Source organism: Hibiscus syriacus, unplaced genomic scaffold, assembly GCF_006381635.1.
Source record: "Hibiscus syriacus cultivar Baekdansim isolate YM2019G1 unplaced genomic scaffold, ASM638163v2 tig00117048_pilon, whole genome shotgun sequence".
Classification (NCBI taxonomy): Eukaryota; Viridiplantae; Streptophyta; class Magnoliopsida; order Malvales; family Malvaceae; genus Hibiscus; species Hibiscus syriacus.
Window position 1 is genome coordinate 7,334,729 of NW_024063538.1, and position 25,619 is coordinate 7,360,347.

The following is a 25,619-nucleotide window of genomic DNA, read 5'->3' on the forward strand; positions in this document are numbered from 1 at the left end:
TATACTTCTAACGATTTTTCCATTAGAGGTTCTTTGGGGACCTCTATGATTACAGTTTTTAAAATTTTTTCTAACAAAGTTGGAGTTTGAACTTTCTCCATTTCCAAAATGTTTTGTTCCAATTTTATCAAAAGAAGCTTTAAGATCATCAATTTTGTTTTGATGATCATCATGAACTTTTGAAAGTAAGTTATGCAAATCATTATTTTTCTTTTCAAAATCATCAATTTTGATTTGCATTTCTTTAATCTTACTTTCAAGCTCCCTGTTGGTTTTGGAAATAAGAATGTTTTTATTTTTCAATTTTGAAATATCATTTTTGTATTTTGAAAATAGAGTCTTATAATCCGAAGTCAACCCCTTATAATCCTCTAATAACTCATCATAAGATAAATCATCTAAATCGAATGAGTTAGAGGTTACCTGAGAGTTTTCCCCGATAGCCATCAAGCACAAGTTTGCTACTTCTTGTTCCTCTTCATCGGAGCCTTCTTCATCGCTCCATGTAGCTACATGAGCCTTGTGCTTCTTCTTTGATTGACCCTTTTTCTTTAATTAAGGGTAATCATATTTGACATGCCCCAGTTTTTTGGATTCGTAGCAAATGATCGGGTCCTTCTCCTTTTGTTCAGTTTTGAAGCCTTCATTTCGTTTGAATTTTCTTCCTCTGTTGGGCCTCATTAATTTTCTGAACCGTTTGGCAAATAATGCCATTTTCTCATCATCATCATCTTCATCTGAATCACTCTCATCTTTTGTGGATTTGAGAGCAACTCAAACATTCTTCTTCTTCTCCTTTGGTATCTCATCAATCTTATCGAGGTGTACCTCATCTTGAAGCATCATTTCATGAGTGAGGAGTGAACCGATTAGTTCTTCAAGGGTTAAAGAATTTATGTTTTTAGCCTCGATGATTGTCGTCTTCTTTGATTGGCACGATTTTAAAAGTGAGTAAACCAACTTCCTCACAAGCTTTTCATTTGGAATGATCTCTCCATATGATTTGAGACCATTGACAACCGTGGAAAATCTATCCGTCATAGCTTTGATGTCTTCATTGGGTTTCATCCTGAATTTTTCATAGCTATTAGTTAGAAGACTAATTTTAGATTCTTTTACCTCGTCGGTGCCTTTATGAGTGACTTGTAGTTTGTCCCATATTCATCTAGTCCAAGAGCACAAAAAATAATATGGATGGCTTTGGAGTTGAGCTGGAACATTCTTGTCTCTCATTCACTCCACAATCTTGGGTGAGTGGAAGGTTTAATGTATCCATCTTCTATAGCATTCCATGCTCCCATATCACTTGCTTGAATGAAGTACATCATTCTATTCTTCTAATAGACATAGTTAGCTCCATTGAAGAAAGGAGGCTTGTTGACGGGCATTGAATCAAGAACGAAGTCAGAGTTTGAAGCGTCGACCATTGATGAATTGAATATCCATGTAACTCTTCTCGAATCGACTCAAGAGACGATTAAACCTTCAAATGAATGAGGCTATGATACCAATTGTTAAGTTAATTGATCGACGAATATAGCCAAGAGGGGAGTGAATTGACAATTAAAATTTCGGTGGAAGCTTTTGCAGAAAATTGAAAATATTTGCACAGCGATTTAGAGTGGTTCGACTTTCTCAACCAAAGTCTACGTCCACTACCTTAGCTATCCACACTAAGGATTTTCCACAAATTTACTAATTTGTCTTTCTTTTGAGGATAAAGAGTAACCTTACAAATCCCTCAAGAATTATACCCCAAATTCTTGAGAACACTCTCTCCCAAAGAGAACAATACAAATTTTGCAAACTTACAAGAAAATCCTCACAAAGCAAGATGTTTTCACAATTCTAGAACAAAGAAAGAACACTCAAGAATAATAAAATTGAGCACAATAAGTGTTATTGAAAGCAAAAATGAATATTGAATGAAATAGGCTTGAAAATGCTCAAACTTGAGGTTTGATGCTTTCTCTTTGATTCTCTCTTGATTCTTGTTGATTATTGTTTCTTGTTATTGATCAATGGCTTCTAAGCTTGTTTAAATACTCCTTCAATTGATTCTGAACGTTGGGGATGATTAGTGGAGTCAATATAGTCGTTTAACTGTGAAAACAATTAATAAAACTACTTGGAGCATGGGGGAATCGGTACCCTCCATAGGGAATCGGTTCATGCAGTGTAAAATTTCAAATATTTCGTCCATTACACAATAGGGGAATCGGTACCCCCTGGGGGGAATTGGTTCCCTCCGAGAAATCTGTTATTTCTCGAAGCCAAACCATTCATGGGGAATCGGTTCCCCTGGGGGGAATCGGTTCCCTCTGGGCAATCTACCCATTTTGGTTTGAGATTTATTAAGAAATGCTTTTTGGCTCGATTAAGGCTCGAAATACTTTGTAAATTTGTTTAAAAGATTAAAACATATTTTTTACACTTTAGTAAGGATTAAAATGAACTCTGAAAGACTTTGAGTAATTTTTGATATTTGAATAATTATATCGAATATTTTTAGAAAATATTTTGTAAAATCTTAAAATTCATTTAACTTAATTTGTTATATCGAAACATCAAAATGTTTTGAACAACCTAATTCTCTCATATGTTTCCAAAATCATTCTTTATCTAAAGGTTTTGTAAAATGTCCTCTAATTGGTGCAAAGTATCTACATGAAATGATGTCTACTTTTAATGTTCTTAGTTCTAGAGTGTTGGATGAGATTTTTAGTGAGACAAATAGCACTAGTATTGTCACACTTGATATGAATGATATCTACTTCAATTCCATAGTCCAAAAGATGTTGTTTCATCCATAAAACCTGTTTGCAACAACTACAAGCTGAAATGTATTCCTCTTCAGTGGTAGATAACGCAACACTATTTGGCTTCTTTGAAAATGAAGAAATTAACATGTTTCCTAGGAATTGGCAAGTACCGAAGGTGCTTTTCCTATCTATTTTGCATCCTCCAGAATCCGCATCCGAGAAGGCATGTAAGCTAAAGTTTGAGTCTTTAGAATACCAAAGTCCTATATTAGGAGTGTCTTTAACGTATCTAAAGATCCTCTTAATGGCTTGTAGATGAGATTCCTTAGGACATGATTGAAATCTAGCCCATAAGCAAACACTAAACATAATGTTTGGTCTACTTGTGATTAAATAAAGCAAAGAGCCAATCATAGACCTATAGAGTTTAACATCTACACATTTACCTTCTTTATCTTTGTCAAGCTTTGTAGATGGGCTCATAGGAGTGGCTTGGGGTTTGACATTTTCCAATCCAAATTTCTTGAGCATATCATTGACGTACTTTGCTTGATTTATGAAGATGCCATCTTTTCTTTGCTTGATTTGGAGCCCCAAGAAAAATGAAAGCTCCCCCATCATGCTCATCTCAAATTCACCTTGCATTAGCTTAGAAAATTCTTGTGAAAGAGAGTCATTAGTAGAACTAGAAATTATATCATCAACATAAATTTCTACTACTAATAAATCTTTACCTTTTCATTTTAAAAACAATGTAGTGTCAACCTTCCATTTTGAAAAACCTTTTTCAATTTAAAAATTTGACTATATTTCATACCAAGCTCTAGGAGCTTATTTTAAACCATATAAAGCTTTTGTCAATTTGAAAACAAGATTTGGAAATTTTGAATCCTCAAAACCAGGAGGTTGTTTCACGTACACTTCTTCTTTTATAAAACCATTTCGAAAAGCATTTTTAACATCCATTTGGTATAATTTAAATCCATTAAAACATGTAAATGCTAATAACATTATTATTGCTTCATTCTAGCTACGGGAGCATATGTTCATCAAAATATATTCCTTCTTCTTGAGTATACCCTTGAGCAACAAGTCTATCCTTGTTTCTCACTATGTTACCACTTTCATCAAGGTTATTCCTAAGTACCCATTTAGTACCTACAGTAGATTTATTACTTGGCCTTTCAACTAATGTCCATACTTTACTTCTCTAAAATTGATTTAACTCTTATTACATAACCATAATCCAATTTTCATCATTTAATGCTTCTTTAACATTCTTAGGCTCTATGCATGAGATAAATGTAACATAATTACAAATATTTCTAAGAGAAGATCTAGTAGTTACCCCTTTGGATGGATCACCTAAAATCTCACAATCCTTGACATAGTTGTACTCCCTTGGGTGTGTGACTTCCCTTTCCTCTATGGTTAGATTCTCGAAGGCATCTTGAGTTTCCTCATTCTTCACTTCTTCTTTTGATGATGAATCTCCCACGTTATTTGCATTCAATATACCTACGTTATCATCAACACAAGAATCCTTCTTCGGAATGAGATTATCATTAAGAAAAACATAGATAGACTCTTCTACCACTAAAGTTCTTTTATTAAACACACGATATGCTTTAGAATTTAAGGAATAACCTAGAAAACTTCCTTCATCACTTTTAGCATTGAATTTACCAAGATTGCCTTTACCATTGTTTAAAACAAAATATTTGCATCCAAAAGGATAAAAATAACTAATGTTAGGCTTTTTATTTTTGAAAATTTCATATGGAGTTTTCTTTAAAATAGGCCTAATCATTACTCGATTTATCACATAATAAGCGGTATTTGTGGGCTTCTGTCCAAAAATATTTTGGCAAATTGTTTTCACAAAGCATGGTTTTAGCCATTTCCTCCAAAGTTCTATTTTTCCTCCCAACAACTCCATTTTGTTGAGGGGTTCTAGGTGCTGAAAAATTATGGCTAATTCCATTTGAATTACAAAAATTAGTAAATCCAAGATTTTCAAATTCAGTTCCATGATCACTCCTAACACTTGAAATGGAGTAACCTTTTTCATTTTGGATTACTTTTGAAAAAGTGATAAAATTTTCTAAAGCTTCATCTTTAGTACTTAAGAAAAGAACTCAAGTAAACCTAGAATAGTCATCTACTAATACAAAAGCATATTGTTTTCCACCCAAGCTAGTAGTTCTAATTGGCTCAAAAAGATCTATGTGGATCAATTGTAATACTCTACTAGTTGATACATCATTAATAAGTTTAAAGGAAGTTCTCTTATGTTTTCCTTTTGCACATACATCACAGATTTTATCATTATCAAATTTTAGATTTGGCAAACCTCTTACTAAATTGCCTTGAATAAGTCTTTGCAAAACACTCATACTAGTATGTCCTAATCTCCTATGCCATTACCAACTATCATGCTCATCTTTGGCTACTAGGCATAAATTAGTCATGTTGATCGAATCTAAATGCACCATGTATATGTTCCCTATTATATGACCAATAAGCATAATCATATTAGATGCAATGTTAACAATTTTACAACCGTTTGATTCAAAGAAGAGATTGTATCCTTTATCACACAATTGACTAATACTTAAAATATTATGCTTTAACCCATTAACATATAAAACATTTTTTATTTGTATAGAAGAGGTATTACCTATAGTACATATACCTTCTATGTAACCTTTTGAGTTGTCACCAAAGGTTACTACTCTATTTTTTGTCGTTAAGCTATGAAAGTTAGCATATATCTCCGGTAATATGTCTTGAGCATCCACTATCAAGGTACCATGAATTTGAGCTTGTATTTCCTACCATGTATCAATGCTCCTTTACCTACAAACATATATTAAATTTTGGTTTTTGGTACCCAAATTCTTTTGGGTCCATATTCATTAGTTCCTAAAAGCCTAGTCCCCTTAAGTATCCATTTACTTAGGATATCCTTATCTTTATTAGCAATGAATCCTTTAGGAACCCATATACTCCTAATGATCTTACCATTTGAGGTTCTTTGGGGACCTCTATGATTGTAAGTTTTAGAGTTCTTTCTAACATTGTTAGATTTCGAATTTTGCCCTTTTTCAATACGTTTTGATCCAACTCTATCGAAAGAAGCTTTAAGATCATTAATTTTCTTTTGATGATCATCATTAACTCCTGAAAGTAAGTTTTGCAAATCAGAATTTTATTTTTGAAAATCTTCTATTTTGACTTGCAAGTCTTTAATCTTACTTTCGAGTTCACTGTTGGTCTTCGATATGAGATCTTTTTCATTATTCAATTTTGAAGTACTTTTCTTGTATTTTAAAAATAAAATCTCACATTCAGAGGCCAACTCATAATATGCCTCTAATAACTCATCAAAGGAATAATCTTCTAACATGGATGAGTTAGAGGTTACCTAAGAATATACTCCTCAGTGGCCATTAAGCACAAGTTTACTACTTCTTGTTCCTCTTCATCGGATAATTCATCACCGCTCCAAGTAGCCACGTGTGTTTTATGCTTCTTCTTTGAAATACCCTTTTTCTTCAATTTTAGGCAATTGAATTTAATATGCCCAGGCTTTTTGCACTTATAGCATATGATTGGGTCCTTATCTTTGGACTCATTTTTGAAGCCTTCATTTCGTTGGAATTTTCTTCCTCTATTGGGCTTCATTAATCTTCTGAGTATTTTGGCCAATAATGACATTTCTTCATCCTCGTCATCATTAGATTCACTCTCATCTTTGGTGGATTTGAGAGCAACACCAACGTTCTTCTTCTTCTCTATCTCTTTCGTTGCATCGTCCTTCTTCTCTTCATCTTCCTCATCTTTAATCATCATTTCGTGAGTAAGGAGAGAACCAATTAGCTTATCGAAGATTAAAGACTTTAGGTCTTTAGCTTCGATAATTGCAGTCTTCTTTGATTGCCAAGCTTTTGGAAGAGAATAAATTATCCTCCTCACAAGTTTCTCATTAGGAATTATTTCTCCGAATCCTTTGAGACCATTGACAATTATGGAAAATCTATCCGTCATAGCTTTGATATCTTCATCTGGTTTCATCTTGAAATTTTCATAGCTATGATTAAGAAGACTTATTTTGGTTTCTCTTACCTCGTCAGTTCCTTCATGTGTGACTTGGAGCTTATCCCATATCTCCTTTGCAGTTGAACAATATGATATTCTCCCGTATTCATCTGATCCAAGTGCGCAAAATAGAATATGTATTGCTTTTGAATTGAGCTGGATATGTCTAGTCTCTTTCTCCACTCCACAAATCCATATCTTTGGATGGTGCAGAGTAACCTTTCATCATGATGTTCTATGCTCTCATATCACTAGCTTGAATGAAGAACTTTATCATATTCTTCCAATAGGCGTAGTTAGCTCTATTGAAGAATGCAGGCTTGTTGACGGGATGAGAATCAAGAACAAACTCGAAATTTGATGTAGAGGCCATGGATGACTTAGATAACGATTGAACTCTTCCGGGATCTCCTCAAGAGGTGGTAAAACCTTCAAATGAGTCTCACTCTAATACCAATTATTGATTCAATCGATCAGATGAATTAGCCAAGAGGGGGTGAATTGGCAATTAAAATTTTGGTGGAAGCTTGACATAAAATAAAAATAATTTGCACAACAATTTAAAGTGGTTCCACTTTCTCAACCAAAGTCTACGTCCACTACCTTAGCTATCAACACTAAGGATTTTCCACAAATTCACTAAGTTGTATTTCTTTTGAGGAGAAAGAGTATCCTTATAACTCTCTCAAGAATTATACCCCAAAATCTTGAGACTTTCTTTCAAAGAGAAAATTGCAAATTTCACAAACTTAAAGAAAACCTCACAAGGAAAGATTGTTTGCATAATTCAGAACAATTCAGAACACTCAAGAAATAAATACAAATGAGAACAAATTGTGTTCTTGGAAAGCAAAATGAATATTGAAAGAATGTTGGCTTGATTTGCTCAAACTTGATGTTTAAGGCTTTTTCTTGTTTTTTTTCTCAATTCTTGATCACCAATGGCTTCAAAACTTGTTTAAATACACCTTAGATGATTTCTAAACATTGGAGATGTTGTGGGAGTCAATGGAGCCGTTGGGATGTGTTTTCCACTCAAAATAGTTGTTAAGAGTGTCTTGGTATCGGTACTCCACTAATGGGGTATCGATACTACCTGTTATAAATTCAAACTTTTTTATTGCAACCCAACGGTATCGATACCCTTTAAGGAGTATAGATACCACTATGTATAGTAGTATCGATATTGTCCAAGGAGTATCGATACTACTATGTATAGTAGCATCGATACCAAATATGGTATCAGTACCATTTTGGCATTTTGTTAAATTTTGGAGTCAAAATCAAAAGAGTAGTATCGGTACCGTGTTTATGGTATCGATACTACTATAAGGCATGGTATCGATACTACTGTAGCAGTATCGATACTTCTTCTTTGAAAATTCATTTTTGACTCGATTCAAGTTCGAAATACTTTGTAAAAAATACTTTAAAGATATTTTTAGTGTTAATCCTAAATTTTCATTTAGTAAGGAGTAAAAATTTATATTTGAAAACTTGGAGTAATATTTGTAATATTCGAATAATTGAATTGAATATAATATTTAAATCAAATAAAAAATCTTAAAATTAATTTACACATTTATTTGTTATATCGAAATATCAAAATGTTTTCAACAGTTAATCTATTAATTTTGTCGATAAGCTCATGTAATTATTTAAATGATTTTACGTAAATTATATGTGAGATAACATATTTTGACCTCATTATTTATATAGTATATCAATTTAGTCTTTATTTAAATTAAATTCAATAAATTTTCATCTAACTAAATGATAACATGTATCATATTTGATTGGATTTTAATGCTAGTTTCCTCATACAAGATTCCTCAATTGATTGAAGTTTAACAATATTTTTTATGGCAAAAAGGTATCAGAGGCCCTCGAACTTTAAAAAAAAACTAAATTGGTCCTCATCCTTTTTTTCGGAACAATGTGACCCTCTAACTCTAAAAAAATCTCAATGTGGCCCTTTAACCGATGGATTCTATTGTTAACCAATGAAACCATTATTTTCAAGTGATGTGGCACATTAACTTTCCCAACTAACATGTTTAATGCTAAATGGATGCTGATTTTTTAAGTTGAGGTGGAAAAATATTAAAAAATATTAAAAACCTAAACAAAATACATTAAGCTTCTCGGGCATGCTATTCCTCGTACATTGAAGGAAAATTGAGAATAAAAAAAACCTTTTAATCCCCAAACCAAAAACAAATCATTCAATTTGTTCTTTGAATCAAATAGAGAAAAACATCTTCCTTTGCAAAAACTGATTAATGGTTTTTGGTTCTTCAAAAATCAAATTGTGCATATGTAAAAGATTTTCAACCTCGAAAAAAATCAACATCTCTTGCATCGAACCTCAAACCCATATAACCCTAATTCAAACCCATAGTGAAAACTAACATTGCTTCATTCTTCAGTCGAGAAAAATCATATTCGAACCAAACATGAATGTTTTGTTGGATGAAAAACCCAGAAGGGAGACATATTTTGGGGATTATTTGTGCAAACTGAAAATATTATAGAAGAACATTGAAGCATAAATCGGTAAGAATCTTGATTTACTTTGAGTGTTTATTCCGAAAAATCATTTTTTACCTTTTTGAACTATTTTGAACTTTCTTATTTTATTTTTGTTCTCACAGGTAAACATTGTTGGAAGGAAAAGAACAACGAAGGGGTGAGATCTTTATTCGGCCTTTTTTTAGTTTACCATGTTGTTGGAAGGATTTTGGTTGACTATAGTTTTCATGTAACAATTTTGTTTTTTATGGTTTGACTTAGTTGATTTTTATATAATATTTACATGGTTTTTCTGCTCTTTTATTTTATATATATATACACACACACATTCTAGATTACATTGATTTTACTTAGTTTTTTATGTAACAATTTTGTTAACTGTGGTTGATTTAGTTTATTTAACTTAGTTATTTTCGTATTGTTCTTTGGGATTATATGTGATACCATGTAAGGATATAATATAATTTGTGGTACATGTGGTTTGCATGCTTTTTTATTCTTTATAGTTTTATCTATTAGTATGTATATTTAGCACGTGGTTAATGTGGTTTATTTTTTATTTATAGTTTTGTTTGTTAGCATGTGTTATTGTTTTAAAGTTATTCTTTGGTTGATGTGCTAATGTTAATTTTTGTTTCCTGTTGATGTAGTAATATGACTGGTGATATTTACATACTACAATATTTTAATTGTGGCAGCTTTAAGACAAGTATGAAGTTTGAATATGTAAATGGATCCATTGAAAACTTTCAAGTTGATCTAGATGTGTTATGCTTGTGGCATATATTAGGGAAAGTGTAACTTTTAGGATATGAAACGCTCAAATTTGTGTACTATATGGCACCTAATGTAAAGTTTGATTGTGATACTTTGGTGTTAATTCATAATGATGATACAATTAGGCAGGTGAAGGATTTATTATTAAATAATGGTAGTGTAGATATCTATGTTGACCATAAAATTGATGAAGATGTGGTTGTTGAGGGTGTTAATAAGGTTATTGAGGACAAGTCTGCTAATGTAGACGTGCCTACTGTTGTATTTGGGTTAGAGACAAAAGAAGTGTGCGGGCCTTCTGTAGTTGATGAAGTAGTGTGTGAGGCTGGTTTTGAAGAGGATACTTTTTTTGATGGCGATGTTGAGCTGCTGTTGCTAAAGAAGTTGAAGATGTTGTTCAGGTTGTTTAAATTGGGGGGTTGCTACTATTTTTGAAGATTACGATGGTGAGCATACTATTGAGGCTATTGAATTAGGAGGTTGAAAACGATGAAGATGATGAAGATTATTTCGTACATAATATAAAGTTAACATCTGATATGAATGATAAAGTTATAACCATTAGAAATCAATTGAAAAGTGGCCAGAAAATGGAGAAGAAACAAGTTGAAGTCAATGAAGATAGTGAAGACGATTTTATTGAGGAAGATATAGTCAACCAAACAGCTGAGAAGATTGAGGGTAATGACAGTGAATACATTGACTCTTCTGACCCAAAGGAATATACTAATAGTGGTGACTCTTCATATACTTGTGGGGTATATTTTGGCATTCGAACAGTAGGACCTAGATATAATCCAATTGTGACATCCCAAAATGGAAACTTGATATGAGATTTGAATATTGTCATCAATTCAAATAGGTTGTGAAGAAGTATTTTGTGGAAAAAGCTGTGAATTTAAGGTTCCTGAATAATGAAAGCAAGAGAACAAGGGTTTTTTGTAAGGGCGATTGTCCTTGGCAAATATTTGCTAGTCATGACAGTCAATTTGATTCCTATGTTGTGAAGACATATCATCCAGTGCATAACTGTTATAGGAGTAATAAGTATGCAATGTTATCATGTAAGATGCTGCAGTAGAAATTTAGAGATCGAATATTGATGGAACCAAAATTGAAGATATCGATATTGAAGGAAATGTGCAAAACAAAACTTGGTCCTTATGTAACATATAATATGTGTCAAAGAACTAGATTTTCTATTTTGAAAGAGATGCATGGTACTTATGTAGAAGATCAGTTTGCTAGTCTCTAGGGGTATGCTGCAGAGTTGCTACATTCTAATCCTGGAATTCCAATTACTATGCAAGAGAATAGAGATAATTCTGGAGTGGCAAGATTTCATAGGGTGTATATTTGTTTACATGCACTGAAGCAGGGGTGCAAAGAATGTTGTAGCCATTTTATTGGCATTGATGGATGCTTTCTGAAATAGAGTTAATATTGTTAGTGGTAGAGATAGAAATAACAAGATGTTTTCAGTTGCATGTGCAGTTGTTGAAAGTGAAGGCAAAGAATCATGGCGATGGTTTTTGCAGAAACAAATGGTCGACTTAGAGCATCCTAACGGCAATGGACTTACACTAATGTCATACATGCAAAAAGTTGTAGTTTATTATGTTCTTCTTTATTGTCGAATTATGTTTTTATTGACTGCTAATGCATTTTTGTATTGTTTTGACTAATGTCATACATGCAAAAAGTTGTAGTTTATTATGTTCTTCTTTATTGTCGAATTATGTTTTTATTGACTGCTAATGCATTTTTGTATTGTTTTGTAGGGACTTATATGTAACACCCTAAATATCGGGTTAGGAGTTTTGGGCTAACCTGAGATGGGCCTTGGACACGTTCTTTAGCTTGTAGGAAGCCTTGATCTAAAAACAAGTGGAATTGGGCTTGGATTGAGCCCAATAGTGGAAAAAAGGACATTTTTAGTTTGCAACCAAAATCAGGAGGAGTAAGGAATTAATTTTACTGTTGTTCAAAATTAAACCTAAAATACTTTAATTGAAGATGATATCACGTCTGAAACCCATCCCTTTTTTCTTCAAGGCTTGTTTTCTTCTCTTCATTTTCTACCCATTCTTCTTCCTCTTGCAAGATCAAAGGTAGAAACTTTATCATTTTTCAGATCCCAATCAACATTCAAAAGGTAATAATCAAACTCAACACCTCTAAAGCTTTCATTTCAGACCCCAAGATTAAGCTTTGCCCATAGTTGGAAAAAAGGGTTTGTGAGGGTTCGAATGGTTCTAATCTAATTTTCAAATATTTTTAGCCCCAGGAAGTGTATTTAAACCCTTCCTAACCTCTAAATGCAGTTAATAATCTATTCTTTGATTCTTGCATAGTGAGAGAAGTTGGATAGTGCTTTAAAGATAAAGGGAAGGAAAAACTCACCTTGGGTTGATCTTTAGACACTCTTAGCAGCTTAGAACTATCAGGTAACTAACTTCTAACTCATCTAAACCACATGTAGCTCATTTAGGTGAGATTTAATAAGTTGCATAAGCTTGAAGCATGATCATGATAGATTGCATTGTTTATGTGTTTTAAGCATGATCAGTTCCAAGGCACCTCAATAACCGACTAGGCGCAGATGCCCCAGGACTCTACGGAGTAAGTTGGCAGGTGACGTTTCTAATGCATCTCTGTATCTCACCCTTGATACCGAGGGTATCTCAGAAAGGTTAAAGGGGTGTGTGAGCTCCGAGATATAGAACCCTCAGCCGCACCATGATGCCTACTCAGTAGTTAAAATCAATAATGTTGCATGATCAAACTTGTGTCACTAGGTAACTCATTTAGTGAATACATGTAGTATAGTGCAATTATTAGTGAGGCACTGAGCTCGTAAGCTCAGTGTTCCGAATGTGTTTCCATGTAAAGGTTCTTAGGGGGAAATATGTAGGGAGTTATCATCACCAGACTTTCTAGTGGAGTAGACCAAATCAGCAGAGATCATCAGAGTACGTCTGGAGTCATCTTTAAGGGGCATGTACTATTTATGGACCCTTATTGGTATTCAGTAATAACTTGATTTGTACTCAATATTTGTATTATTTTGGATATATGTTGAGACCTTCCATATTTTATAACCCCAGATTATTATCACCATGTTTTATTTTAACTGCTATGGATTATTATTATCAGTTGTTTTACAGCCAATTTTCAAAGAAAAATGTTGGGTCACTATTTCTATAGTCCCATGTAACATTGTTATCTATAGATCTTCAGGTCCGATTGGATTAGAGCGTTACATTTAGTGGTATCAGAGCGTCTAGGTTTAGTCGTACCAGTATAATTATACCTATACAGATTATAGATGTCACCCAAATTTCGAAAAACCATTTTCATTTCAAAACTTGATTTAGAATTTTAATTCCTTAATTGATAATTGATATTATAAAAATATCGTATCATATAATTTATATTACGTTATAAACAAATTTTATTCAAAAAAAAAATTATGAATAGTGAACAGCACCCGTGAACATGTACATGTACCTTAAAACGTGGTTACTGTTCATGCTACAATAACTGCTACAGTAACTTTCGAAAATTACATATAAAACTCATAAAAATTAACCTTTCATCACTATCAATTTGTTTCCAAATTAATTCAACAAAACAAATTAAACATTATCAAATTACATGCCACTATCTAAATCAAATTCCATCATAGGATGTCTTACTGATGTTGAAATATACCTCTCGATGCTTGATTTCGTTTTGAACTCTTTATTCTTATTCTTTGCTTTTTACCTACACATGAAAATCATCACACGCTAAGTATAAACTTATTGAGGCAATTAAAACAATAACAGTGCAATACAATTCATGTATGATTTTTAATGTCAAAATCAAAATGCCATTTTATCATGTTACTAGCATATCCAATATACTTGTCATTTATCCCATATACTTGCCATTTATTACCATAAGATTGTAAGCTTATTTTACCAATATACTTACCATTTATTCCATAAGCTCGTAAGCTTATTTTACCAATATACTTACCATTTATTCCATAAGCTCGTAAGCTTATTTTACCAATATACTTACTATTATTCCATAAGCTCGTAAGCTTATTTTACCAATATACTTACTATTATTCCATAAGCTCGTAAGCTTATTTATCAATTTTTCATTTATTAACAAATAAACCATAAATTATAGCCCATAGTATAACTGTATGAGGAACCCAGTATAGGAGTCAAATATTGCACCGAAATGCTGTGGTCGAGCATTGCTCACCTAATAATGCACTGTAGTGCTGAGGTCAGGATTTACCCACCTAGTACACCGTAGTGTTTATACCGTGTCTTCACTAGACACTAAGGCCTGCACTATGTGCCTTCTCTAGACACTCTAGTGCTACCTAATATGCAGCTGCTAGACTCTATGGCATGCCATTAATACCACTGATCCTCAATAACATACTTGGGCACATAATCAATTTTATTTGATCCATCCATGACAAAGTATATTATCAATATTTAACATTGGGCAGTTCATACCCGAAATAACATTCATAATAAAAATCATATACAACAATCAGTGATCAATGCATTTTATTTTCAACCTTTGACATATTTAGAATATATCAAATATATGATAAATCACATAAATATCATGTCAATATAAATTCGACTTATCGCAAGTCTTCCATATGATGTATAAAACATCTATGTATAATTTAATGTATGTATTGCACTCACCTTGACACTTTATAATTTTCCAAATTTGTGCCTCACTATTGTCCCCATTAAACCCACTTGACTGGCTTCAATCGCAAATCAATCATATCTGTATAATTCACAATTTCATAACGATACATATGTTAGTATTTTACTAACATAAACATATCCCAAAATAACTCCATAATATATTTGATACTCATTATCTATCAAAATACTTAACTCTTAATAATTCCTTTTAACATTGGAACCAACTTTTCCAATTTACACAAAATGGTTCTTCACCATTTTATCACTTAGATTTTTAATACCAATAATTCCATCATTGAAATTATTACCATTCAAATGCTTTTACAAGAGCATAATTACATTTAAGTGCCCCAACTATACAAATGTTGTACTTAAATCAAAAACTTTTTAAAACTTCCAAAATCCAATTTACACAAAATGGTTCTTCACCATTTTATCACTTAGATTTTTAATACCAATAATTCCATCATTGAAATTATTACCATTCAAATGCTTTTACAAGAGCATAATTACATTTAAGTGCCCCAACTATACAAATGTTGTACTTAAATCAAAAACTTTTTAAAACTTCCAAAATAGTCATTTTTCACATCTTACACTCCTTTCAATTCCCAAACAACAATTTCCAGCATAATACATCAATTATACAAAACTTACACAACAACCCATCAATTTTCCACATTCAGACAACTCGTACTACCTTTAAAAAATCAGTATTCTGTACTGATATACACACTGTAATTTAATTATGTTTCTTCCATTGAAAACTAGACTCGAATATAAATCTATCCATATCAAGAACTCCTTCTAATTCATTCTGTACAATTTATGGTGAATTTTCAAAGGACCAACAGAATCTGTTTTGTGCAGAATCTGCTGTCCGATTTTTCTGACCTCTCCTTGGTTAAAAATTCATATCTTTTTGTATACAGCTTGAAATTGATCACCGTTTGTTTTAAACAAAACTAGATCAATATATAAACACAATATATAAAAATAACCTCCAAATTATTTTTATATAAATTCTGGTGAATTTTCAAACCCACTGTCAATCTCAAAATCTAAACTATTTTCTTAAACCTCATCCTTAAGTTCTTCATCAATTCTTACAACCAATTCTTTAAAATCACTTAACTCTTCATAACCCATAAAACACAAGAACCCCTTTCATCAACTCAAGATGAACTTGAACAACCAACAAGTTTATCATGCAATATTGGTACCAAATGATAGCGTTTTTCCCATATAAAATTTTTCTCTTTTCAGCATACTCAAAATCCTAAGGAAATTACTTGAAAATGAAATTAAAGCTTGCTCTTACCTTTGAAGAAGCTCACGTATGGTTGGAGAAGAAGATGAACAAATTTTGTTGAAATGTAGAGAACATCTCATCTTAATTTACCTTAAATTCCACTTAAATGAATAAAATATTCATTTAATTGTGATAAGACCAAATCACCCTTAATGAATCTTCTTAATTACCATAAAACCTTGACAACTCATCCTTATCATATTTCAAAGTCAAAGCTAAATTATTTTGACTTTTAATGCCGAAATTCCCCTTGAATTTTCAAAAATTCCATTTTAGTCACTAAATTCCACTGTTTCGGTTAAATCTAAAAAATTGAATAATTCCAAACAAAAATTTCTATGATACAAATTATTAAAATAATATTTCCAACCAATTTATAACATCCTTTCAATTTTTGTAAAAATTGCAATTCGATCTGAAATACCGATTTTCTTATCGGACTTTAACTCTTTCTAATTTTTCTTTACTAAAATTCCAAATCCAAAAATATGATTTCTATAAAACCCCACTCTCAAGAGTAAACCATCTATTTATGGAATAAAATTATTTTTAGGAAATTATCACTTAATTCCCTAAACTGTTGGGATCGCATGTTAGAGTCATTTAGTGTTTGTATATGTACATGCCTCTAGGGGTCAAGAGTACTATAACAACTAGAATGACGATAATGAGCCCTCTTTCTGTCAAATTTCAAATAGAGCCTATGACATATGACCTAGCGTATAGTAAGGATGACAGAGATTAGAATCATGCCTCATTAGCCTCATATATTGGTGATGATTTTGTCCCAACTACCTTTCAATAGGAGGCTCATGTGGATGTGGGGATTGAGGAGGCTACCTTTTTCAGGGACTTCACCTCCGTACTTAGAGAGAAAACTAGGTCCCTCCCTAGTTCATCAGCTTCACTACCTTCCCCACCAGTACCCCCCGCTCAGTAGTGGTTTTTCCCCATGAATCCAAACAGAGTGACTCTACATATATAATACCACTAGTTCTTCTGTTCAAAGGATGAAGACCCTATAACAGTCGATCAGTAGTTTAGAGAGAAGCTTCACACCCTCATACAATTACATCTTACTGTAAAGGGTAATCTTGACTGCATTACCACCCTGCTCAAGGAAGACACCATAGATTGGTGGGAGACGATTGAGATGGGTATGGAGCCATAAAGGCTGACATAGGAGTTATTCCTCACAGAGTTCAGACATAAGTACATCAGGAAGACTCATACAGATGACTTGGTGTAGTAGTTCCTATGCTTGACTCATTGATATCACATACAGATGGAGTATGAGAGAGAGTTTCTCAGGCTTAGCAAGTATTCTATACAGCTGATACTGATAGAGGAGCATCGCTGTTGCAGGTTCAGAGAGGGCTTTCGCTGCGACATCTTAACGTACCTTGTTATCGATCCCCTTAAGGTTTTCTCTCAACTGACCCACCAGACAAAGACAGATCAAGAGATCCACTGAGCCATTGAGGCCATCTCAGACTCTGACCAAAAAGGCCATAGACAGTCAGAGTTCGTTGAGACCTCTAGTAGCACAGTCCATGAAAACTGGATAGAGTTGGGATCGAGGAGGTAGGTCCAATTTCAGGCGAAGACCACTGAACTTAGCCTCTAGGGATGTTCCAGTACGGTTTGAGAGATTGCTACAATTGTGGCTCCTTAGACCACTTCATTAGAGATTGTTTGGGAACTCAATGTATAGCATCAGTAGTGACTCAGAGATCAGCATCGTCAGTGTAGATGGGCCAAGGACTATCTACATGTGGTAGTACAGTGTTTGGATAGTAGAACTGATGGACATATAGATCAGTGGCCAGTGTAGAGCATAGAGTATCCTCCAGACAGTATGCAGTGTGAGCCCGAGAAGAGGTTAATAAGGTATATGTGATATTAGGTACATTTACCATCTTTTCCATTTTAGTTATCGCATTGATAGACCTCGGTTCTACCCAATACTATATTTGCTATGACTTAGTGTAAGAAATAGAAATCTTAGAAGAAGACCTAGGCGTTCGAGTATCAAGCCCCCCAAGCCTAAATGTTCTTGTGGATAAGATCTGCAGACGATGTCCAGTGAAAATTCAGGACCATACTTTCATAGCAGATTTGATGGAGTTACCCTTTAGAAAGTTCGACATGATCTTGGAGATGGACTGGTTAATAGAGCACGATGCCAGTTTGAGGTGCAAAATCAGACTGCTTAAACTCAAGACAACTGATGGAACCAAATTAGTAATGACTGGTGTCATATCCTGCCATTCGAAGATAGTATTAGGTTTGAAAGCCCAAGGGATGATCGACCGTGGGTGTGAGGCCTTTTTGGCTTACGTGGTCTACACCTGAATTTCAGTTACTATACTCGAGGATATTCTATCAGTATGAGATTTCCCCAATGTGTTCCCAGAAGAATTGTTGGGTTTGTCACCTGAGCGTGCGTTAGAGTTTGGCATTAAGGTAATGTTAGATTCAACTCCGATTTCCATTGCTCCCTGTCGCATGGCACTTATAGAATTAAAGAAGTTAAAGGCTTAAATTTAAGAGTTACTAGAGAAAGGGTTCCTCTAACTGAGCATATCTTATTGGGGAGAGACAGTCTTATTTGTTAAGAAGAAAGATGGGTCGTTGAAGCTGTGCATCGAATATATGCAGTTAAACAAGTTAACCATTAAGAATCATAAACCACTCCTCAGCATAGACACCATCTTTTACCAGCTTAGAGGAGTGTGTATTTTCTTAAAGATTGATCTGCGATCAGTCTACTATCAGTTGAAATTCAAAGATGTATATGTGGCAAAGGCAGATTTTAGGACAAGGTATATGCATTATGAGTTCTTGGTGATATTGTTTGGACTCACCAACGCACCAACGACATTCATAGAACTAATGAATCGAGTCTTCCAACCATGCTTAGATCAGTTCATAGTGGTGTTTATAGAATACATTTTAGCTTACTCCCGATCAGATGAGGAGTATGATCAACATCTTCATATCGTTCTATAGACCCTTAGAGACAGATAGTTGTATGCTAAGTTTGATAAGTGTAAATTTTGGCTATCTTAGGTTTCTTTCTTGGTTAATATTGTGTTAGCAAACGACATCTAGGTCAACCCCTAGAAAATTCATGCTATAGTAGAGTGGGAGCCACCTAAGAGTGTTTTAGAGGTGCACAATTTCTTTGGTTTAGAATAAGAAGCGATATGAAATCTTCAAACAGTTGAAGGTCATCTTGACCCAAGCCCTAGTGTTAACCCAACCAAAGTCGGGTAAGGAATTAATAATTTTTAGTGATGTTTCGCTGAATGACCTTGGATACGTTCTGATGTAGAAGGGTAAAATTGTTGCTTACGCGTCTGGAGAGCTTAAACCTCATTAGCATAATTATCCCACCCATGATTTTGAATTAGCAATAGTTGTGTTAGCCTTGAAGATTTGATGACATTATTTATTTGGAGAGAAGTGTCACATCTTCATCGATCATAAGAACCTCAAGTATTTCTTCACTCAAAAGGGTAGAACCTCAAATAGCACAGATATGTCAAGTTGCTTAAGGACTATGACTTTGTGATATGTTATCATCCAAAAAAGGTCAATGTTGTAGCATACGCTTTGAGCAGAAAGTCAATATCAGATTTGTGAGCCCTTCTACCACGGTTGAGTTTATCCAGTAATGGTGGGTTGCTAGCCGAGTTAAGAGTTGAGCTAGAATTGGTAGGTGAAACCAAGGGTTGTAGAGTCCAGATGACCAGTTGAGGACTCAATTTGAGCAGGTTCATCAGGGCGAGGCCCCAGGCTTTGAGTTGTGAGATGGTGATGTGTTGTATTTTAGGGTTCATTTATACATACCCGCATATGCTTATTAACGCAAAAAGATTCTCCATGAGGTAGATTTTAGTCCACTCTCAGTACACTCAGGTAATAATAAGATGTATCAGGAGCATCGTTGATTGTTGTTTTGGCTGAGAAAAAAAGAGAAATGTTAGAGTTTTTTGTAGATATCTAATATGTCAGCATGTTAAAGTGGAACACCAAGTTCCCTCAGCAATAGTGGAAAAAGGGCATTGCAGCCAAAATCATGAGGACCAAGGAAATAATTTTACTGTTGTTCAAAATTAAACCTGAAATGCTTTAATTAAAGATGATATCACGTCTGAAACGCTTCCCTCTTTTTCTTCAAGGCTTGTATTATTATCTTCTTCTTCTACCCATTTTTCTTACTCTTAGAAGATCAAATGTATAAACTTTATCATTTTTCAGATCCCAATCAGCATTATAAAAGAATCAAAGTCAACACCTCTAGAGATTTCATTTGAGACCCCAAGATTAAACTTTGTCCTTGGTTGGGAAAAATATTTGTGAGGGGTTAGAAGAACTAGTTGGTTCTAATTTGATTTTCAGATATTTCTAGCCTTATAAAGTGTATTTAAACCTTTTCTAACCTTTAAATGCAGTTAGTTATCCATTCTTTGATTCTTGCAAAGTGATAGAAGTTGGAGAGTGCTTTAAAACTAAAGGGAAGGAAAAGCTCACCTTGGGTTGATCTTTGGAAACTATTAGCTGCTTAGAACTATCAATTAACTCACTTCTAACTTATCTATACCACATGTAGCTCATTTAGGTGAGATTTGGTAATTTGTATAAGCTTGAAACACGATCATGATAGATTGCATTGTTTAGGTGTTTTCAATATATTTACAGACTTTTTATTACCCCTTGTACCAAATAAAATACTTAAACATCAGTCGGGGACCTCAATGGGCCTTTTGGGGTTGAAAGATATGATTTTTTGTAACAAAACAAGGCACCCCGTAGCGATGGTATCGATATTGTAAGAATAGTATCGATATTGTTCTTCATTCTGACAAAAATTAGAAAATTTTAATGGGGTGGTATCAATACTCATTCATAGAGTATCAATACCAGGGTAGGAGTATCGATACTCCCCATAAGGGTATTGATATTGGGTATTTTCAAAATATCGAAACTATATTTGGTATTGATACACAATCAAGTATCGATACCCCAGCACCAGAGTATTGATACTCAGCCTAGAGTATCGATACTACCTTAACAAAATAGCCCACAACAGTCAGGGGGTATCGATACCAACAGGGTGGGTATTGATACCAAAGGTTTAGTATCGATACTAAAGGGTCAATATTGGTACCCATAAATAAAATTGGATAAATAATCCAAGGATTAAGGGATCATATTCGAGGTACCCCATATACTCAAAATAGTAGAAAATAAGACTTCAAGCGAGAATATTAATTAAAATCAGAACATCAGAAACAATAGCATCTAGGATTATATAAAACTAGCCTCATTTAACTCTTGTAAAACATTCAGGACACCCAAGTTCCTCTTTAGCAGAGTGCGACAGTCAGTGGATATCCAAGTCAGTGCCTTTAGTAGCCAACTGGGTACAGATGCCTCAAGACTCAACAGAGTAAGTTGACGGATGTACGTTTATGATGCAACTTCAGATCTCATCTTAGATACCGAGGGTATCTCATCTTAGATACTGAGGGTATCTCAAAAAGGCTAGAGCGGTGTGTGAGCTCTGAGATGCAGAACCCTTAACTACACTAAAATGCCTACTCAATAATTAAAATAGGTAACTTTACATGTTCAGACCTGTGCCACTAGCTAACTCATTTAGTGAATGTATGTAGTATAGTACAATTATTAGTGAGGCACTGAGCTCGTAAGCTTAGCTTTCAGAGTGTGTTTTTGTGTGCAGGTTCTTAGACGATAATTTGTGTGGAGTTCTCGTCACCAGACATTCTAGTACAATAAACCATATGAACAGAGACCATCAGAGTATGTCTTGAGTCATCTTTATAGGGCATGCACTATTTATAAACCCTTATGGGTATTCAGTCGTAACTTTATTTGTACTCAATATATGTATTATTTTGGATATATGTTGGGAGCTTCCCATATTTTGTTAAATCAGATTATTATCATCATGTTTTATTTTAACTGTTTGGATTATTATTATCACTTGTTTTACAACCAGGTTTCAAAAAAATTTGGGTCACTATTTCAGTAGTCTCGTGTAACACTGTAATCCATGGATCTTTGAGTCGGACTAGATTAGGATTTTATATTATACAAGTCCTAAAAGAATTATTCCCCGATGTTGAGCACAAGATGTATGCAAGGCACATATATGCATCTTGCATAACAAATGGAAAGGGATTAACATAAAATTCCAATTCTGGAATACTATCAGAGCAACTTTTATAAAAGAATTTGATGAACAGTTGGAAAAAATAGAAACTTTGGGGCATGGGTCCTCAAATGAACTATTAGAAACCTTAGTGGAGTATGGTCAAAGGCTTATTTTAAAGGGACTTACAAATATGATGTGGTGGACAATAACATGACCGAAACTTTTAATGGATGGATTGTGGAAGCAAGATGCAAGCCTATCATCAGCATGCTTGAGAATATTAGGGTCATGGTAATTACTACGATGGATACTAAAAGAACTTGGACAGAAAAGTGGAGAACCAATATCTCACCAAGAGCTCTTGAGAAATTGGAAAGGAAAATTGATATTTCAACTTAACATAGGCTTATCTGGAATGGTTATGGAGGGTTTGAGGTTATTCATTTGGATAACCAACATATGGTTAACTTAAAGAAGTTGAAATGCACTTGTAGGGAATGGGAACTCAGTGGGATTCCATGTTGTCATGCCATATGTTCAATGTACCAAGAGTCCAAATCACTTGAAGATTATGTTTCTGAATGGTATAGTAAGGAGAAGTATGTGGCAAGTTACAAATATATCCTACAACCCTTGAGAGGAAAAAAGTTCTAGCCCAAATATCTTTGCTCCGATTAACCCTCCCATTTTAAAGATCCAACCTGGAAGGCCCAAGAAAAAGATAAGAAAAGATAAAGATGAGCCCACAAAATTGACATTTGGGAAGTACTCAAGATTCAAGGTAAAAATGAGATGTGGTCATTATAAAACATTAGGCCATAACAAGTAAAGTTGTCCACAAAAAATAACCGATGATGCTTCAAGTGAGCTAAACATGTTATTTAAGTTTTACTCGAAATTAACTCCTTATATAGATTTTGTATCCACTGACTTTTTGTGGAATTATAGGTGAATACAAATGCAACCACATCGAAGAAGTCAGCCACTTCGACTAAGAAATCAACCACTTCCACTAAGAAGTTAACCACATTGAAGAAATCAGCCATATCAAATTTTACAAATAAAAATGATGATGGGCTGACTAGAAAAAGAAAACAAAGATTGGTATTGGTATTTATAACAATATGAACACTGGTGAACAAATACTTAATGTGGGTATTTCATTTGTTTTCCTTTTTCTGTCAATTTGAATTTTTTTATATTGATTAATTGTTTGAAATGTTGCAAAGTTTTGGTATAACTATATCTAGTTAATTATTTGTCTGAAATTATGGAATTACCTTGTCTGAAATTGTGAAAATTAGCTTGTTGAAATCTGTGAACATATCTGTTAAATTACAATTGGTTAATTATTTGGGAGAAATTGTGGAAATTCAATTTTTGAGATATGACAATATATATGTTCAATTTATTTGCATCTTGGCTTATTGAGTGAAACGGTTCTGACTGCCCTTACTAGTTCCCCAAAGAAGATTGGAGCTCATAATTCCAAGTTTCAGCATACAATGAAGGGTCCTAGATTGAATTGGAAAAGGAAGAAGCCTGTCACTACTAGGCAACTTGAGCAAGAACATTCGGATGCCTCTCGAATGTATCCTAGAATTCAAATGACATAATGAATTCTTGGTGTCAACTTTTGTATTTTAGTTTGTTTTTTATGAAACAATATGGCCTTTTGTTTTGTATAAAACAAGCTTATTTTTACATGTAACAAGCTAGTTGATGAAACTCATATGCTTTTCCAAACAAACAAAGGTTGTTGGAATTGACCATTATGATGTTGTGAACTTTTACCAGATATATATATTGGCAAGGACAATTTTTTTGTAATTGCAATTGTAACATTTTTTTCCTTTCACTTTAAAATTAACTGCAACTTATATTAGAATAATTCAACATATTTGAACAATATTAATGTAACACCCATAACCCTTATACATCTCGAAATATGAGTTAAAGATGTCACACTGATTTTTTTACATTCCATATTTGAAAACCCGTAAAATTTTGTTTCATTTTAAAATTTCAAATTATCAATTAAAAGTCATTTAATAATTCGTGTGAAAACATAAATTTATAATATTATCATCAAGTTTTAATATGGTTTTAGGTAGTACAGCTTGATGTTGTTTCTCAACACATATGAAACTGCCAAATTACTGTTTAAATTAAAATAAATCAACCATTATTGTTAAAGAAATTCTATCAGAGCAACCAAAACATTTATAATATACAATCCACTAATAAGTCGAAGTTAAGATGCTTACTGTTACTGGTAATAAGTACAATTTTCTGAAAAGACGCTCGAGAGGCACCTCACTTCACATTCTTTTCTCTATCCGAACCTACGCATGAAAATCATCACGCACTAAGTAAAACTTAGTGAGGCAGTAGTACAATTAAGGTGAGATAAAACATAAAATATCATAAATACTTCAAAACATAACTTTATAATTTAATAAAAATATTGAAACTTTCAAACCGAGCTATTTAAGCCAATTTTCTCTTCAGAAACCTGAAAATCATCATCTCATGATTTTATCAAAATCATGTAAATTAACATCAGATATAACAACTATTTCATATTCTTTTACTTTTGTAAATAATTCGTAACTTTTATTTCATATCCATAATCTTTTTTTCCAGATACTTGTCATAACTTTTATATTTACTTTTCATAGCCCAATGCATATGTCAGAGAATGCAAGGCATGTGAGTCATACATAATGTGTGCAGTAACCACTTCATGGTGTCAATCATCATCATAAGATGCACTCCAAGTGTAAATCATATCATATGCACCAACGGTGCCATCCGTAATGTACATGAATGTACCATAACTTAACTTAACTTGAACTTTACTCGACTTCCTGGCATGCCAAGTGTGCATACGACTCTCAATGCAACATACAATGTGTTTCTATATTATATTATATTCATATAATAGTCAACATTTCCATATCAAAATTAATTTCAATTCATTATCATAAATATCATAAATTGGGCAGTTCATACCCAAAATAATTCAAATAACTTTTTTGAAATCATCGAGAAAATATTTCATTCATAAAAAATATTTAGATTATTATTTAGAATCGCTTTAGGGATAAATTTTCATAAGATGTCGTATAAAAACATATTGGGTAAATTCATACCCAAATAATCATAATTCTTTTATATAGCATTTTGGAAATATTCCATAATTAAAAAAATTA

The 25,619-nt window shown here is 33.4% G+C and overlaps 1 long non-coding RNA gene across 1 annotated transcript; it reads left to right on the forward strand.

The window, feature by feature from the left end:
* Positions 1 to 23,234: 23,234 nt before the first annotated feature.
* Positions 23,235 to 23,434, forward strand: LOC120197673. Its single transcript, XR_005523285.1, has 2 exons — positions 23,235 to 23,267; positions 23,353 to 23,434. It is a non-coding gene; the product is annotated as an uncharacterized LOC120197673 (long non-coding RNA).
* Positions 23,435 to 25,619: the final 2,185 nt, after the last annotated feature.